This window comes from Lycium barbarum, chromosome 9, assembly GCF_019175385.1.
Source record: "Lycium barbarum isolate Lr01 chromosome 9, ASM1917538v2, whole genome shotgun sequence".
Lineage (NCBI taxonomy): Eukaryota > Viridiplantae > Streptophyta > Magnoliopsida > Solanales > Solanaceae > Lycium > Lycium barbarum.
This window is the reverse complement of record NC_083345.1, coordinates 117,302,657-117,321,075: the sequence shown is the minus strand read 5'-3', so window position 1 is coordinate 117,321,075 and position 18,419 is coordinate 117,302,657. Positions and strand designations below refer to the sequence as shown.

Sequence of the window (18,419 nt, the reverse complement as noted above, 5' to 3'; positions counted from 1 at the left end):
CCCATCTGACAGCTGAAGAGAAATTTTCAATTCTCACATTCTTTATCTGGTTTTCTAAGTCTAGAATCATGATCAAAGCTTAAGTTAAAGGTCTGAGGTGTTACAGTTTTTGAGTAGATAGAAAGTAAATAGCCGATCTAGTAAAACCATCGCATACTAGCACATGTAGTATTGGGAAAAGACGTCATAATTAGGACCGTAAAATAAGAGGTGGGCATTCAATTCTTCGGTTCGGTTTGGCTATTTCGGTTTTGGTTTTTTGAAGGTGGACACTGAACACCAAACCCAACTAGTTCGGTTCGGGGTTCTTTCGATTTTGGTTTTTTGAAGTTCGGTTCGGTTCGGTTTCGGTTTTTTCAATTCGATTTTTTTGATATGATATTAGAAGCGATTCCATTTACACTAATTCATATTTTCAAAAGCAATAAAACATAAAACTGATAAATTGAAATCAAAATCAAAGAAACAGGATACACAAGAACAGAAAACCATAACCATGATATAGGATTACTAGGTGTTATCTAAATACAACAATAATAATAAGGACATACATTAATTCTAAAGACACATCCTAAGTCACCTTCATTTGTTAAGGATATTTGATTTTCTCAACTAAAGTGAAAAATTAGGGATACAAAAGCAAAAGAGGGCTTGTTACAATTGGTATTTTTTTTTGGCTTAAACTTAATGGGCCTGGACTATTTTAACTTTTTTGGGTAATGTATTAAATTTCGGTTTAAACCGAAACACCGAAGAACCGAACTCTAAAAATCGAACACCGAACCAAACATCGAAGTTTCTGAAAATGTAAATCGAAACCGAATTAATTCGGTTCAGTCTAATTTTTCGGTATTTATGCCTGGTCCTATGTAAAACACCCTTCTCGTTCATCTATGACAACTTTAAGAATATTTCATTGGTCAAGATTTCATAATACTCCTAACAAATACGATTATTTGCCTCAACAAAATATTCTTGGCGCACAAAATTTTCATTTATCAACCATGACATACAAACCACTCCCTCCATCCCAGTTTATATGTGATACTTTTTGTTGTTCGATAAATAATTTGACTAAACTTTGAAGTTAAATTGGATTAGATTAACTCAATATTTTAAGATTAAATTTTATATATTTGAAAACTACATGAAAAGTACTATACATTGCAACTTTTGTCATATTAATTTTGTGAAAAAATACATTTCATGATATTGGTCAAAGTTCATGTAGTGTGAATCTCAACAAGCGAAAAGTATCATATAAATTGGAACAGAAAAAGTATAATATAAATTTAATTAAAATTTGATAATCAAACTCATGCAAGTTTAATAACCTGCAAAGAATTATTATGCATGATATACATTCATCTTTGGAAGCATACACATGCATCATATGCAATCTTTTTTATGAAACTTTAGAACACTTGACGAATTCTTCAAACACATCAAATGATATTCAAAATAGAAATTATAATATGTTTTATATCAAAACACATGGTGCGATCCATACTAGCTTATCCTTACAAGCACAAATTCACATCTGAAATCATATTTCAAAATTATGCATTTGGAGAGAAGGACGCAAGAAAGGTTAAGTTTAATATTGAGATAAATTTAACTTTCACAGTCCAAGACGCTTCAGTAATTCAATCTACATAAATTATCTATATCTATCTATCTATACTATATTAAAAGCATGAATTTCCTAATTTGAAAGTTGAATTATGTAAATACCCTTATGCCCTATTTAATATATTAAAATGAAAAATAGCCGCTACAAGCTAATTGGAACCAACACTTCATACGACTGCATGTTAACAGTTACGACCAAACCAACCCTTCTAACACTTCATACATCACAATCACTCCAAGCGTTATCATGATCAAAGGACCTTCACAGTTATGAATCTTTTCCTTCTCTTTTTCAGTCACCATTGCAATATCTATAGAAAATTTCTATCTCTTCAACAGTATCAAAGCATCTTTGCTCTTGACTAGAGGTGTCAATATGGGCTTGGCCCGCGTGGCCGGCCCAACCCGATCCAACCCTTTATTTAAGTAAGGCTGGGCTAAGATTTCTTTGGCCCATATAGAAGTGAGACTCAAAAGCCTAGTTTCTTTTGACCCGCCGGCCTCAAGGGTTGGGCTGAGGCCTAGAAAAGAATAATAAATTAATTAATTTTTTAAAAAATATAAATAAATTAAATAAAAAGATAAAAAGTAATGAGAAAAAAGAATGTACTTACTACTAAGTAGTAATTAGAAACTGTAGTAATATTTTTTTGTCTTAGAATTTATATTATGTTTAATTTCTTTTGAACATGATCTGAATTAGTGATTAAAAATAATAATTTATATTTGTTCTCTTGAATTTTTTCTTCTATGATATGGATTTGCGCAAGAATGGATGGTAGAAGATTTTATTTCATATTGCAAAAGTTTCTTCTATTTGATATTCCGAAAGTTTCATGTTCAAATTGTACTAGAAATCACTTAGAAAATATTATTTCGAAAGAAGAAAAAAACTTAAATGGCTAGCCCGTCCTAGCCCGCGGCCCGCCTAGGGTTGTGTTGGGCTACCATTTTGCAGGCCTTTCAATTAAAACGGTCAGCCCGTCCTAGCTCATTTAATTCTTTGGCCCTTTAGGGTTGGGCTCAGCCCATTTTGACACCTCTCTCTTGACCATGGCCTAAAAAGGATGCATTACACCAAACAATTGTTTTGGTTGCCAAAAAAATGTCCGTTTTGCTTTTCTCATACAGTTGATCATTCTTCAGATTCTACATCGATAGTATCTTCTTCTTAGCCGCTTTAAACAACCTTCTTAGTTCCTCACGTTTTCTCGATTGTGTACTTGATAGTTAGAGTTTTATCGGAAATAAACAAGAGTTTCCAATTACTGTTTCGGTTGCAATCATGATCAGATCCACTAGAGGAATTCCGAGAGAGAAAAGTTTGTATTCGGCATCCTTGTATATTTGTTCTATCAATTTGAAATTAATACACATGTTGGTATGCTTGATGTCTTAGATATCCTGATTTCAGATACTTTTGCATGTTCAAATGCTTCATTATTTCACATGTAAAAGAGGAAATTTTGGGGTAGCTGTTTAATCAATGAGAGTAGAGTTTGATTGGGAGTACTTATCAATGAATTTGTTGGCATCAGTTTGACTTTAAAATTTTAAAAATAATTAGAAATTAACATACATCAATTATGACATAGCCTTGGGCATATTGTTAGGATTGTATTCTTTTGGCATTAGTTTGACTCTTAACTTTTAAAATTAATTAGAAATTAACATGCATCAATTATGACATAGCCTTGGGAAAATGGTTAAGATTTTGTCTTGTGAATGGGAGATTTAGACTAAAATAAAATGTTAAGTTGTGTAACTATTTTTCTTGATGTGATACACAACTGTAGAAAATAAATATTATTACTCTGAAGGACAGTGCAATATTGTGATAGTTTGGTTAAATAGGAAACACTAATTCATTATGCTAAAAGTTTCTGATTTTCATAAATATGAATAAGGGCATAATGTTTAAATTTATTGAAATAGGTATAAGGTTCTTATGTATATAATTAATAAGAAATCTGAAAAAGGATCTTATATTCAAGTGTGTTCTTGAGTTAATTATAGGTTTAGGGAAAACAGATCCTTGTTATTATTCTTCAGTGAAGGTGAACTTCTCATGTCCTGAGCTAGAATCATTTTACAGTAATTCCTAACCTTCACAAATACAATAAGAAATTTACGCTTTGCTTGAAATAGTTTAAACTCAATAGCTTGGGAAATCCAAAAAAGACAGCCAATTATTTAAAGCCTTAAAGTGGAAGAGGACATTCGATGCCAACTGAAGTTTAAAGTAGGATCAGATCAATGAAAATATTATTTCCTCGGTTCCAATTAATGTGATATAGTTTGATTAAGCACAGAGTTTAAGAAAGAAATGAAATTTTTGAAACTTAATCCAAAACAAGTCATAGATATTTATGTACATGTAAATGATTTATTAAGGGTAAAAGGGAAAAGCTTTAAATTAAATTATTTCTAAATATATAAATGTATCATTCTTTCTGGGACAAACTAAAAAAGAAAGTGTATGTATCACATAAATTGGAAACATAAATTCGGGACAGAGGGAGTAGTTGTATATTCTATAACTTTTGTTTTGCTGGTTTCAAAAGTTATTCTATAATTTTGATATGGTAAGTATAAATAATTTTTGTCAATGATTTTGTTCCAATGGACAGAACCTGTGTATCTCTGGTCATACTACTTGCATGCTTTCAGGATTAATGAATTTGACACTGATGAAATAGTTCGTACAATTTCTTAAGGTCTTTATAATATGATTTCTGATGTACAGGCTTGATCGAAGTTTAAAATATCAATGCCGCATAAGCTTGGTCAATCATTGACCTGAGGGGTTTAAAATACTAATTTTGAACAAGTTAGAATATCGTAATAAAAATTTGTAAAGTATGAGAGGCGGGTTATCAAAACTGAACAAATAGAGGTGTTTATCAGGCTATTCGACCTTTAGAGCATAACAACCATTGCATGCCTTTGATGTGACTAAATAGTAGTTCATTGTATTCAAGGCAACTATCTTGCCAAATTTTATGACACAGCGACATCACAGAATGATAATCCAATAACTGTAGTTTAATATATCAGTTCCAAATGCATATGTTTTATAAAAAGATTTCTCACAACCACTCCATCGAATAAAAAGAGGTTAGTGTAACTCTTGAATTTTGATATTCTTAATTTTTAAAATAACATAGAAGTTGTTGCACTCTCTAACTTTATACTCTTCTTAACAGCTTGCGCTTCTTTCGTTCTTCTTGATCGAGCTTATAAAATGATTAAATTCTCACCATCCTTTAGTTGCTATTGTTGCAATCTATACAACTCAATGCACACTTTACAATGTTAGACAATGAAATAAATTCCACCGTTGCACAAAAGTAATAGTCAGAGTACTTAATAACCTTTTGTGAGTGCACTAACTATACAGTGTATGATAATTGTAACTAATTTCTCAAGCTTGCTATGATTTAACATTTTGGGGATGCTTGCTTTTTGGGGAATTTTCCAGATTAATCATGAGCTTCCACCAAAAGGCAAGCAACATAGCAACTAGGGCTGTACAGGGCAAACCGAAAAACCGAACCAAACCGACAAACCGAACCAAACCGAAAAAAAAACCCGACTAGTGGTTTGGTTCGATTTGGTTTGGTGTTTGAAAAACAAACCCGACCATTATAGGATTGGTTTGGTTTTAACTAAAACAAAGTCAAACCGAACCCAAACCGACCCGATTATAGATTTACTAGTTTTAAATTATGTTATACATAAAAATATTTATTAAAATGTAATTTATAAATTTTTTCTTAAATTTTTTCATAATTTTTATTTTCTTTCTTACATTTAGATTTGGACTTAAGAAGCCCATGTAAATAATATACAAAAATGGCCCATAAGGAAATGAACATCAGATATCCAAAACGTAATGCATATCAGCATATGTATCTAAAAAGCTCATATTCACCTACAACCCTTCTCCCAAAATCAGATCTTCATATCCCTTTCTCATTTCACAAAAGCCATCGTTCTCCACTTCTCCTTTTCTCATTTTAGATCCCTCTTTTGCTTTCCTCTCAAATCAGCAACCCTACAGACTACACTGTAAGCCTTTTGTTTTGTTTTTGTTATTTATCTGCTTTTTTCTTCTTCATTTGTGATTTATCAGTTTGAATTCCGAGTTTTTTTTTCTTCATTTTTGAGTGAAGTAAATGAATTCTGTTATGTTTTGAATAGCTGTGAAGCATTTAGGTTTTGTATCTATTTTATTTGTTTTTCGTTTGTGATTTATCAGCCTGTTTTTCAAGTTTATTCTCTTCATTTTTTCACTTGTGATTATGAATTGTTATGTTTGAGTGAAGTAAATGAATTCTTCCTTTATCATTCATTTCTTCGTTTCGCTCTTTTTTTCTATTTTTTTCATTTGTGATTTATCAGTTTGAATTCTGAGTTTTTTCTTGTGATTATGAATTCTAATGTTTTTGAGTGAAGTAAATGAATTCTGTCTATGTTTGGAATAGCTGTGAAGCATTTTAGGTTTTGTGTGAGTGAGTTGACCTCTTTTTTTTTTTTTTTTTGCAGCTTAGGTTTTCCTCTCAACTTTACACTGTAAGCCTTTATTTTTCCTAATTAGCTTTAACGTTTTACAAATTTATTTATATTGCTATCAATTTGTTGATTTATTACAAATTACAACTTTTTTATTATATACAGAAATTGTATTTCGCGATGGAAGCTACAACTTCTGGAACTAAATCGCTAGTGATTGACAACAACCCTCCGATTGCGCCAACAGAATCTCAACAACAACAAGGTAAGAACATTCCTCATCGACGCACTCCTCCTAAAAAACAAAAAAGAACAACTCCTAAAGAACCTTCTAAATTTGGGAATAGTGGTAGAGAGACTTCCGAGATTTGGGATCACTTCACCAAATTTAAATCTAAAGGAGCTAAAATTAGGGCGAAATGCAATTACTGTCCAAAAACGTTTGTTACCGAAAGCAAGAATGGGACTACTACATTATGGTCACATCTAACTATTAAATGTAACAAATCTCTCTTTAGAATCGCTGATAAGAGACAAACAACATTAAAACCTATTAAAGAAGGGTGGACAGAAGGTCTTTCGGGTTCTAATGAAAGGGTAGTGTATAATGTGGATGAAATTAGGAGGGCCATTGCGGAATTTGTAATTATTGATGAGCAGCCATTTAGAGTTGTAGAGGGAGAAGGCTTTAGGAAATTGATGGCTAAAGCCTTACCAAATTTTGAACTACCTTCTCGTGTTACTGTTGCAAGGCATTGCTTGAGGATTTATCAAGAACAGAAAGATAAGCTTATCAAGGACCAACATGTTTGCCTTACTAGTGACACGTGGACGTCACTCCAAAATTTGAGTTATATGGTTGTCACCGCACATTGGATTGATGACCGATGGAATTTACAAAAGAAAATTCTGAACTTTTTTCCAACACCAGATCACAAAGGCGAGACTATTGCTAAGGGAATTGAGGAATGCTTATTGGGTTGGGGCATTGATAACTTGTTTACAGTAACCTTAGACAATACGACTGCTAATGATACTGCCATTAAGCATTTGAAGGTGCTAATGGATGATTGGAATGGGGTAATACTTGGAAATGATTTTTTACATGTTAGGTGTAGTGCTCACATATTGAACTTGATTGTAAAAGAAGGGTTAGATGAACAAATTGAACCCATTTCTCGTGTAAGGAATGCGGTAAAATATGTTAGATCTTCTCCTTCAAGGTTTGCTTCTTTTAAGTCATTTGTTGAAAAAAATAAGATAGACACTCATGGTCTTGTGAGTCTTGATGTTGAAACTAGATGGAACTCGACATATACAATGTTAGATACAGCTATAAAATTTGAAAAAGCCTTTACAAGAATGTATTTGGATGACCATAAATACCAAAAGTATTGTCGAGAAATAAGTGCATTAAGAGGAAATCCATCAGCAAATGACTGGAAGAATGTGAGAGCTTTTGTCAAGTTTCTTGATCTTTTCTACCAGACCACTTTAAAATTTTCAGGGACTTTGTATGTTACTTCCAACTGTTTCTTCGGTGAATTCTTTACTCTTCGAAGTTCTATTAAAAAGTATTCTACATGCGAAGATCTTATTTTGGTTGATATGGCAGACAGGATGAAAAGTAAATTTGAGAAGTATTGGGGAAATTTTGAGAATATGAATATGTTATTTCTTGTTGCTGTTGTGTTAGATCCCAGATATAAGATGAAGTATGTAAACTTCACTCTTTCCAAAGCATATGGTCCTTTGTTGGGAAGATTAAAGTCGGAAGATGTGGCAAGTGTTTTAACGCGTTTGTATGATTCTTACAATAACTCTGTCGTTGATGCTTCTTCTAATGACAATATTGGAGGTGATACTAGCATGAGTGAAACCGATGATTTGTTGGAATCTGAATGGGAGAAACATTTGGCAGACGAGGGAAATATTGCAAAAAAAACTGATCTTCAGATATACTTGATGGATGATGTGGTGAAGAATAAAGATTTTGATATCTTGTCTTGGTGGAAAGTTTCGTCTAGTAAATATCCAGTTGTTTCAAAAATTGCCAGAGATGTTCTTTCTATTCCTATTTCTATTGTTGCATCTGAGTCGGCATTTAGTACAGGTGGTCGAATTCTTGATTCTTACCGGAGTTCTTTATCGCCAAAACAGTAGAAGCTCTAATTTGTACTCAACAATGGCTACGATCACCTTCTAAAGAATACAATTTTCACGACAGTTTGGAAGAAGTCCAGAACATTGAGCAAGTTTATGAAGGTATTGTCAAATAGCATCTGATGAATATTTGCATGCATGACCCTATTTTTTTATCCTGCTCATGTCCTGATGGTACTTATGAACTGCAGCAGTCAGCAGATATGCAATTCTGCTTTGGCTTCCTTCTTCCATGCAGAAACTGAATTGCACCAATAGTCCAATACCATGTAATACTTGTTTAAAAAGTGGATATTTGAGAAAATCAGCCGCAGGCCTGCAGTAGTAGCAGAAGCAAACAATAATTTGGAATCTATACCTAAATGCATATATGGTTTCTTTTACTTATTTCTCAAAGAGTTGTTGGTTTTCTTTTATGATGGGCATATAGCATTGATTAACCAGTTTTACTTATTAATTTATTATTTTTTCTTGCAGAGTATGGAGACTCACCTTTGAGCATTGATTAGCCAGTTTCGTTCACGATGCACTATCTGTGTGAGAATTGGTATGTTAATTGATTACACTATTCTTTTACAAAAGTTACAGGCTTCTTCTACAAAAAGTTGTTTTGTATAGCTCATTTTCTTTAATAGTTATGAATTGGTTGGCACTTATTCTCCTATATTATAACAGTTCCTGCACATTACAACATTGCAGTTGATAGAATTTCTATTAGTCCCTCTTGCATAGAAAGAAACTGTTTTTGTAGCTTGTGATGTTGTCGACTATGATCATTTTGTGATCCTTCATTAGCCAAGTCATTCTCCACTGGATGCGGCATAGTCAGTTCATTTGTAGAAGTAGTGCTTGTCTCAAACTGACTTTGCCTCATTTGTATGTAGTCCCATGCTTCTGTGTCAGTTGTATTTGGTCCAGTATTCATGAATAGTGGTTGAGAACTTGTAGAATAGAAAACTATCCCGAATCTATATGGGAGCATTGGGAAAAGGGTCAATGCCATTGTTCTATCTTAGATCATGAATTATGTAGCCAAGATACCATGTTGTTATTTGAGATAGATGATTATGTGATTGATTCTAGATAAGAGTAGATGAAGAACACATGATTAGAAGAACAGAAGAAAAAGAAGAGAAGCAGTCCAGTAGAGAAATGAAGAATGTAGGATTGGATTATTGTATTCAATGTGTTAAAATTACAATGTGTAATCCACACAGTTACATCATATTAAAACCTTTAAAGAATATCACTAGAGAGCTAAGTGTGCAGACAGAACAGGAATTGACTGATGATCCCCTTTCTTTTCCAGATGGGAACTAGGGTGTAAATGAAAAATCAAAAGTATTTTAATTTCATTCTCTCTCTCTCTCTCTCTCTCTCTCCCCCCTCCCCCACTCCTAATGGTGTATCCCTTGGGCATACTTCCTCCGGTTGTCTCTAATTTACTTTCATGTATTCTTCTTCTGCTCATTAGCTGAATGATACAGGTCCTCTGTGATATTTTTTATATCTGGAGGTCTTCTTGGAAAGAAGAGTGAGCATCAGCCATATTTATATTTGCCGCCGATGGTCTTGAATACCAGGTTGATAATAAAGCTAATCCTAGATATACCTCACTCACTTCTGTTAGAGTAACCAGTACATCTGCAGAACTGCACAACTTTTTAAGACAAAAGTTATTCCTCATAAATGATTATGGTCTTCTCAGAATTAATTGAATCGTGAATTAAAAGAAAAAACACCAAAAAGAGCATGCTGTTAATCATCAAGTAAAAGATAGGAGAATGGAGATAGTAGATACTTTCTCTAAACAGTTGCTATTTGCAAGTGTTGATTCTCTGCATGCATCTTCAACACTATGACATTATGGGTCAAGTCTCTCATATCTTCTTATTTTGCATGTCTAATTACTTGCATAGCTTCAGCTCTAACCTCTTATATGATGTTTGTTTTCATGTTATCCGTGGTTCATGCTTTGAGTTTCTTTGGTAACTGAGACTTGCAGAACTAGGACCAAAAGACATAGTACTCAAGGTTAAAGTAGACAATTTGCTTCCCTTTTGTTATTTAATATTTGGTACTTAATAGCATAAACTTTAGATAAATCAATTATTAATGTTTTGTTATGCATCTGAGATCGGATTTACCATTTAAGGAATGCCAAAACATGAAATACTTATTCATACTTTGAAGACCATCTGAAGAATGACATTATTCTCCCCTTTACTTTTCAGTGCTATATTTTTAATTACTTGGTCCATGGGGAATGGTTTTGCACTAATATCCAGTATATTGCCCTGCTTTTTCTAGCTGGTGTAAACAGCAGTACTTGCTCAATCTTCAAGCTGCAGTGATTCCTTTCAGTTGCTGACTGTTGTATGTATCTTGCAGGCTGCAAACTTTGTTTATTTTTGCCCAGTTGCTGTAGTATAGTGCACTGATTTGGATTTTTGCCCAATCCTCAAGCTGCAGTGATTTGGATTTTTCCCCAATCTTCAAGCTGCAGTTATTCCTTTCAGTTGCTGTAGTATATTGCTGTTACACCCCGTAAGAGTCTGTGCTATTTTAATTAAGACAAGAAAGAATGAGTTAAGAAAGTTCAAGGAAAGTTAATCGAGTTAGTAAGAATATTGTTATATATATGGTTGCCTTAAGTATCCCGAGGTGACATCGTAACCTAAAGGATTTGAAATCGTGTTATGAGCGTATATGAGGTAATGTGAGTGCCCTTTTAAAGTATTTGAGATTATTAGTAATGATATAGAAGATGGATAAAAGATATGAATATATTTTTGCGATTGGAGTTTCGTCGAAGCTTCGTAAGTTCTCCAGTTACGTTTAAGGTTATGGTGATTCTCCGGACCCTTCGTGACGTGTATGGATTGTTATGTATGTATATGGGTATGTATATGTATGTATAAGAGGTTACATGAGAGTTGAAAGAGGATTAGAAGATAAACGAATCTAAACAAAATGAATCGGAACAACTTCAGTAAAATCTCGGACCAGATGTTTATCCCATATTGTTGGGGGCATATCTCCTAGTATATGAGGAGTTTTAAGGTGTTTCAAAAGCCTAAAATGAAGTTCATCGAGTCTAGTTTCCAACGCAACAAACCGCTCGTCAAAATGATATTTGGATAAGGAAATATGGACGATGCAAGTTGGGCTGGCAGGGCAGCAAGTTTGGACCCGACCCAAACACTAATGTTTCGGGCCATGAGGCCCACTAACGTTAATATATATGGCAAATTCACTTGAGGGCTGATCATTTTCAGCTAATATCCTCCAAAAACATTAGAGAGAGAGAGAGAGAGAGATCCTAGGCTAAGGAAGCCATTTTGATCAAAAATCCGAGCTCCGAATCCCGAAGCTCATGAAGAGAAAAACGTTGTACGTTGCGTTGCCTTCAATTTGAGATAAATATTGGTCTTGGGGGATGAAATTTTCGTGGTGGAGCTTCTGATAAGGTATTTATAAAATTCCTTTTATGTTATTAAAGTGTTTATTTAGAGTTTTAACGAATTAAAACGGAGAAAACAACATTATAAACTCGTTTGTTGTTTTGTTGAAATTTATGGGTGAGGGGCTGTTTTAATTGAAATTGATGGACTGATTTGAATTAATATTTTGGTTGTTGTAATCATGGATATGTGAGGAGAGTGAAGGAATTTAATGGTTAGAGTTGGAGTTAAATTGTTGTGGGTTGTTGTAAGGATTATAGAGATAATAATGTGGTTTTATTGCACATGAGTAGATGATGTGGTGTCGAGTGGCTGCTGTTGTATTTCCCTGAAATTTTCTGAAAATATTGCATGAAATAAGGTATAAGAAGTGCATATGGGTTGCTTGGTGTATTGCAAGTGTTCGTTAGAATTTCGGGCATCGTTATGTTACAGTTGGGGGCTGTTTTGATATGTTGTTGTTCTTGTTGAAATAAAAGAATTGAAGATATGGTTGTGTCCATATGTTATTGTTGGTATTTCTGTGTCAACAGGAGAGCAATTGGAAATTCGGATAGACGAGTTTATAGGGGAAATGCTGCCCAAATATTTGTAGACAAGTGATGAGTTAAAGATTGAATACCAAAAGCCTTATAGTTAACAATTGGTAAAAATGACCATTTGTAGGTTTTGGGCGAAACGGAGATTGAGTTTGGACAAGCGTGAGTAGCGCGAAAGGTATGTAAAGCTTATCCTTTCCTTCTTTGGCATGCCCTAGGTCTACTAGGTTGAGATTTCGGCCTCGGGGACCATCCTGCTCATCGTAACCCGAGATTAGTTTTCGTTACTATTCATTCAATAGAATTGAATTATAAAAGGTGCATTTTACTAGAAAAGTGGTTGGACTTCCAAAACGTTTACAAATGTAACCCGATAGTTCTAAAACTTTCTTGGATGACTCCGTAGAGTCTAATGGGCGTGATTCTCGTCCGCCGCCTCGACTTGGCCCGAGGTGGGCCCGCTATCCCCGATGCCTCTCTTATTGTTCTGTTTGTCTTATTCCCGTACGGTAAGTCAAGGGAACTCATGGTTATTGTTCCGACTACTAAACGGGAGATATTTTATCTATCCCGAGACGGATTTTAATGATTATTGACCCAATTGTGGGGACCGAAACCCTGACATGTGATGTACGGCTTTAGCCAATGTACTCTTGTCCGGAGTTCGCAGGTAACTCCTGGTTATTATGTTGTTCACTATATGATAGGTGTTATGACCACCTTCATGAGCATTATAAAATGTTTTTGACATCTAAAGCGTTTTTAAAAATCTTACCCTGAGATTCTGGACAAACTACTTATTTTCTTTATTTTCCGATATACGATTTTGGTATACCTGAGTCCTGTGTGATGCATGATCCTGGCATGTGTGATTATGTTTGGAAAGTGATAATTTGGCATTTTGTCTGGTTATCTTCTGTGTTACCGAGTCCTGGGCCGGTTATGTGAATATGCGCATATGTGATATTGGCCGCTGGACCCTCGACCGCGGCGTGCCCGACATTGACTGCTGGACCCTTGACCGCGTCATGCCGGACGTGTGGCATTGACTGCTGGACCCTTGACCGCGTCTGCCGCACTTGTGATTGTGCCGACATAGACCGCTGGACCCTTGACCGCGGTATGTCGAACTTGTGATAGAAAACCGCTGGATACTTGACCGCGGTATGTGTGATTGTGACCGCTGGACTTATGGCCGCGAAAATTGTGCGTTGATTCTTCTATGTGTGTGAAACAAAGATGTTTTCCAAAAGAAAGCAAACATTTTGTCATCCCGATTGCCGTGTTGATTTCTCCGGAACTTCTTTTGCCTGTTGTACGCCGGATACGACTCCTTAGTATGCTGGCTATTGTGCTCGCTTTCTATATATCGTATTTCAGTTGTGACTTTGCTTTCTGTGTTGTATGCTTTACATACTCAGTACATATTTCGTACTGACCCCCTCTTTTCGGGGGGCTGCGTTTCATGCCGCGCAGGTACTCCCAGGTGAGTTGAAGACAGTATAGAAGATGTTCCAGTGCAAATGGCAAGCTCCATTTGTTCCCGGAGTGCTGCCGAGTCAGAGTTGGTATGTTATGCTTTCTGGATTACGTTAGAGACTTTGCAGACAGCGTCGTGGGTATTGGTTGTCAGTCTGTAAGCGGCTCCGTCAGCCAAAATGTCGGTCTGTGTTATGTACTGAATTTTGTATGATTATTGATTCGTTATGCTTGGAAGCTGCGTGAAAGAATATTTCTGGAAAAAAAAAATTACGATGTATTTCATCTCATTTGATTTGAAAAGTTTGACATGATTTTATGTGCATCAAGAGTCTGAGGGTTCGCTCGACCCTAGGTAAGGGTCGGGTGCCCATCACACCCTAGCGGAATTAGGGTGTGACAAAGTGGTATCAGAGCAGGTCTGTCCTAGGGGTTGTCTGCAAAGCTGTGTCTAGTAGAGTCTTGTTTATCGGTGTGTTGTGCACCACATCGATAAACATGATGCTACAGGGCATTTAGGGTGTTACCTTTCTTTGGATCTTAGATCGTGCGATAGAGCCAGCCATAAGAAATGAAATTCCTCTTACTAACCTTTGATTTCAGCTGAAGAATGATATCGACAAAAGAAAGTGACCGATGATATTGGAAGCTACACAATACGCAAGTAAGTTATGGTACGAAAGAGGCGTGTCGGGTAAGGTAAGAATATTGGAATTTGATTGAAATGTGAGATTTGAGGATGAAAGAGAAGGTGGATAGAAAAGTACAACAGAACAGATAGTTAAAGGATCAGGTACGTCTCGAGGTGCCATATGTGAGGTAAGTCCCGACACCTTTATACTTTTATTTGAAATTGTTAGCCCTTTGTGGCTATGATACGATGTGATATGATTTGTATATACGTATGTGTGTTGGCCCTGTGAGGCATGGTCGGTATTTCCTGCGTGCAGGTTTTGGGATAGTAAGAAATACAGAGGAACCTCTGCCTAAATTTTTCCAGAAATATGAATAGGAAAATGAGATATAAGTTCTTAGCATGTTTTGAAAGTCGATACCGATAGGGAAAATCTATTATGTTGGGTTAAAATTCTAAGAGATACCCTCCATGTCATTCGTAAGAAGCATCATCCTTACTTGGGAAATTTTATTTTGGGAAAGCATATATGATCAGCAAATTTCTGGAGATCATTTCAGGAGGGATTGGGGACCCAGGTGAACCTGAGTAAAGGGGCGATAGAAGAGTTGAGTCAAAAATAGAGAAACGACACGAGATAATATGCTTGAAGTGTTATAAGTAGGATTAAGGGAAATTGCGAAATGGTTTAAGTGAGATGGTCAGAATGAGCTAGTTACTAGAAGACAGTGAATTTAAAGAGAACGAGCAAGAAGAACTCGACTTAAGCTTCAAGTATAGATGGATATGGTAAGTTGCAGTCGATTACGGAGGTAGCTAAATCGTGTCTACTATATTTGGAAGATCAATATTAACAGATGTCAGGTGGAGAATGGCATTAGTCTAAGTAAAGAAAGGCACAACATGATAGATGAGTTCAAGTTACAAGTGAATCGTTATAAGATCACCAGAAGCAGTATAATTATGTAGGACTAATTTGACATTCGGGGACGAATGTTCCTAAGGGGGGGAGGATGTTACACCCCGTAAGAGTCTGTGCTATTTTAATTAAGACAAGAAAGAATGAGTTAAGAAAGTTCAAGGAAAGTTAATCGAGTTAGTAAGAATATCGTTATATATATGGTTGCCTTAAGTATCCCAAGGTGACATCGTAACCTAAAGGATTTGAAATCGCGTTATGAGCGTATATGAGGTAATGTGAGTGCCCTTTTAAAGTATTTGATATTATTAGTAATGATATAGAAGATGGATAAAAGATATGAATATATTTTTGCGATTGGAGTTTCGTCGAAGCTTCGTAAGTTCTCCAGTTACGTTTAAGGTTATGGTGATTCTCCGGACCCTTCGTGACGTGTATGGATTGTTATGTATGTATATGGGTATGTATATGTATGTATAAGAGGTTACATGAGAGTTGGAAGAGGATTAGAAGATAAACGAATCTAAACAAAATGAATCGGAACAACTTCAGTAAAATCTCGGACCAGATTTTTATCCCATATTGTTGGGGGCATATCTCCTAGTATATGAGGAGTTTTAAGGTGTTTCAAAAGCCTAAAATGAAGTTCATCGAGTCTAGTTTCCAACGCAACAAACCGCTCGTCAAAATGATATTTGGATAAGGAAATATGGACGATGCAAGTTGGGCTGGCAGGGCAGCAAGTTTGGACCCGACCCAAACACTAATGTTTCGGCCCATGAGGCCCACTAACGTTAATATATATGGCAAATTCACTTGAGGGCTGATCATTTTCAGCTAATATCCTCCAAAAACATTAGAGAGAGAGAGAGAGAGAGAGATCCTAGGCTAAGGAAGCCATTTTGATCAAAAATCCGAGCTCCGAATCCCGAAGCTCATGAAGAGAAAAACGTTGTACGTTGTGTTGCCTTCAATTTGAGATAAATATTGGTCTTGGGGGATGAAATTTTCGTGGTGGAGCTTCTGATAAGGTATTTATAAAAATCCTTTTATGTTATTAAAGTGTTTATTTAGAGTTTTAACGAATTAGAACGGAGAAAACAACATTATAAACTCGTTTGTTGTTTTGTTGAAATTTATGGGTGAGGGGCTGTTTTAATTGAAATTGATGGACTGATTTGAATTAATATTTTGGTTGTTGTAATCATGGATATGTGAGGAGAGTGAAGGAATTTAATGGTTAGAGTTGGAGTTAAATTGTTGTGGGTTGTTGTAAGGATTATAGAGATAATAATGTGGTTTTATTGCACATGAGTAGATGATGTGGTGTCGAGTGGCTGCTGTTGTATTTCCCTGAAATTTTCTGAAAATGTTGCATGAAATAAGGTATAAGAAGTGCATATGGGCTGCTTGGTGTATTGCAAGTGTTCGTTAGAATTTCGGGCATCGTTATGTTACAGTTGGGGGCTGTTTTGATATGTTGTTGTTCTTGTTGAAATAAAAGAATTCAAGATATGGTTGTGTCCATATGTTATTGTTGGTATTTCTGTGTCAACAGGAGAGCAATTGGAAATTCGGATAGACGAGTTTATAGGGGAAATGCTGCCCAAATTTTTGTAGACAAGTGATGAGTTAAAGATTGAATACCAAAAGCCTTATAGTTAACAATTGGTAAAAATGACCGTTTGTAGGTTTTGGGCGAAACGGAGATTGAGTTTGGACAAGCGTGAGTAGCGCGAAAGGTATGTAAAGCTTATCCTTTCCTTCTTTGGCATGCCCTAGGTCTACTAGGTTGAGATTTCGGCCTCGGGGACCATCCTGCTCATCGTAACCCGAGATTAGTTTTCGTTACTATTCATTCAATAGAATTGAATTATAAAAGGTGCATTTTACTAGAAAAGTGGTTGGACTTCCAAAACGTTTACAAATGTAACCCGATCGTTCTAAAACTTTCTTGGATGACTCCGTAGAGTCTAATGGGCGTGATTCTCGTCCGCCGCCTCGACTTGGCCCGAGGTGGGCCCGCTATCCCCGATGCCTCTCTTATTGTTCTGTTTGTCTTATTCTCGTACGGTAAGTCAAGGGAACTCATGGTTATTGTTCCGACTACTAAACGGGAGATATCTTATCTATCCCGAGACGAATTTTAATGATTATTGATCCAATTGTGGGGACCGAAACCCTGACATGTGATGTACGGCTTTAGCCAATGTACTCTTGTCCGGAGTTCGCAGGTAACTCCTGGTTATTAAGCTGTTCACTATATGATAGGTGTTATGACCACCTTCGTGAGCATTATAAAATGTTTTTGACATCTAAAGCGTTTTTAAAAATCTTACCCTGAGATTCTGGACAAACTACTTATTTTCTTTATTTTCCGATATACGATTTTGGTATACCTGAGTCCTGTGTGATACATGATCCTGGCATGTGTGATTATGTTTGGAAAGTGATAATTTAGCATTTTGTCTGGTTATCTTCTGTGTTACCGAGTCCTGGGCCGGTTATGTGAATATGCGCATATGTGATATTGGCCGCTGGACCCTCGACCGCGGCGTGCCCGACATTGACTGCTGGACCCTTGACCGCGTCATGCCGGACGTGTGGCATTGACTGCTGGACCCTTGACCGCGTCTGCCGCACTTGTGATTATGCGGACATAGACCGCTGGACCCTTGACCGCGGTATGTCGAACTTGTGATAGAAAACCGCTGGATACTTGACCGCGGTATGTGTGATTGTGACCGCTGGACTTATGGCCGCGGAAATTGTGCGTTGATTCTTCTATGTGTGTGAAACAAAGATGTTTTCCAAAAGAAAGCAAACATTTTGTCATCCCGATTGCCGTGTTGATTTCTCCGGAACTTCTTTTGCCTGTTGTACGCCGGATACGACTCCTTAGTATGCTGGCTATTGTGTTCGCTTTCTATATATCGTATTTCAGTTGTGACTTTGCTTTCTGTGTTGTATGCTTTACATACTCAGTACATATTTCGTACTGACCCCCTCTTTTCGGGGGGCTGCGTTTCATGCCGCGCAGGTACTCCCAGGTGAGTTGAAGACAGTATAGAAGA

The 18,419-nt window shown here is 36.1% G+C and overlaps 1 long non-coding RNA gene across 2 annotated transcripts; it reads left to right on the top strand.

Annotated features, from left to right (window-relative positions):
- The first annotated feature begins 5,572 nt into the window (after window positions 1-5,572).
- Window positions 5,573-10,780, top strand: LOC132612342 (uncharacterized). 2 transcript variants are annotated; one of them, XR_009571716.1, is made up of 6 exons: window positions 5,573-5,703; window positions 6,181-6,207; window positions 6,313-6,412; window positions 8,375-8,412; window positions 8,788-8,857; window positions 10,702-10,775. It is a non-coding gene; the product is annotated as an uncharacterized LOC132612342 (long non-coding RNA). The 2 variants fall into 2 exon arrangements; XR_009571715.1 differs by lacking the exon at window positions 8,375-8,412 and having other exon boundaries at window positions 10,702-10,780.
- The last annotated feature ends 7,639 nt before the right edge of the window (window positions 10,781-18,419 follow it).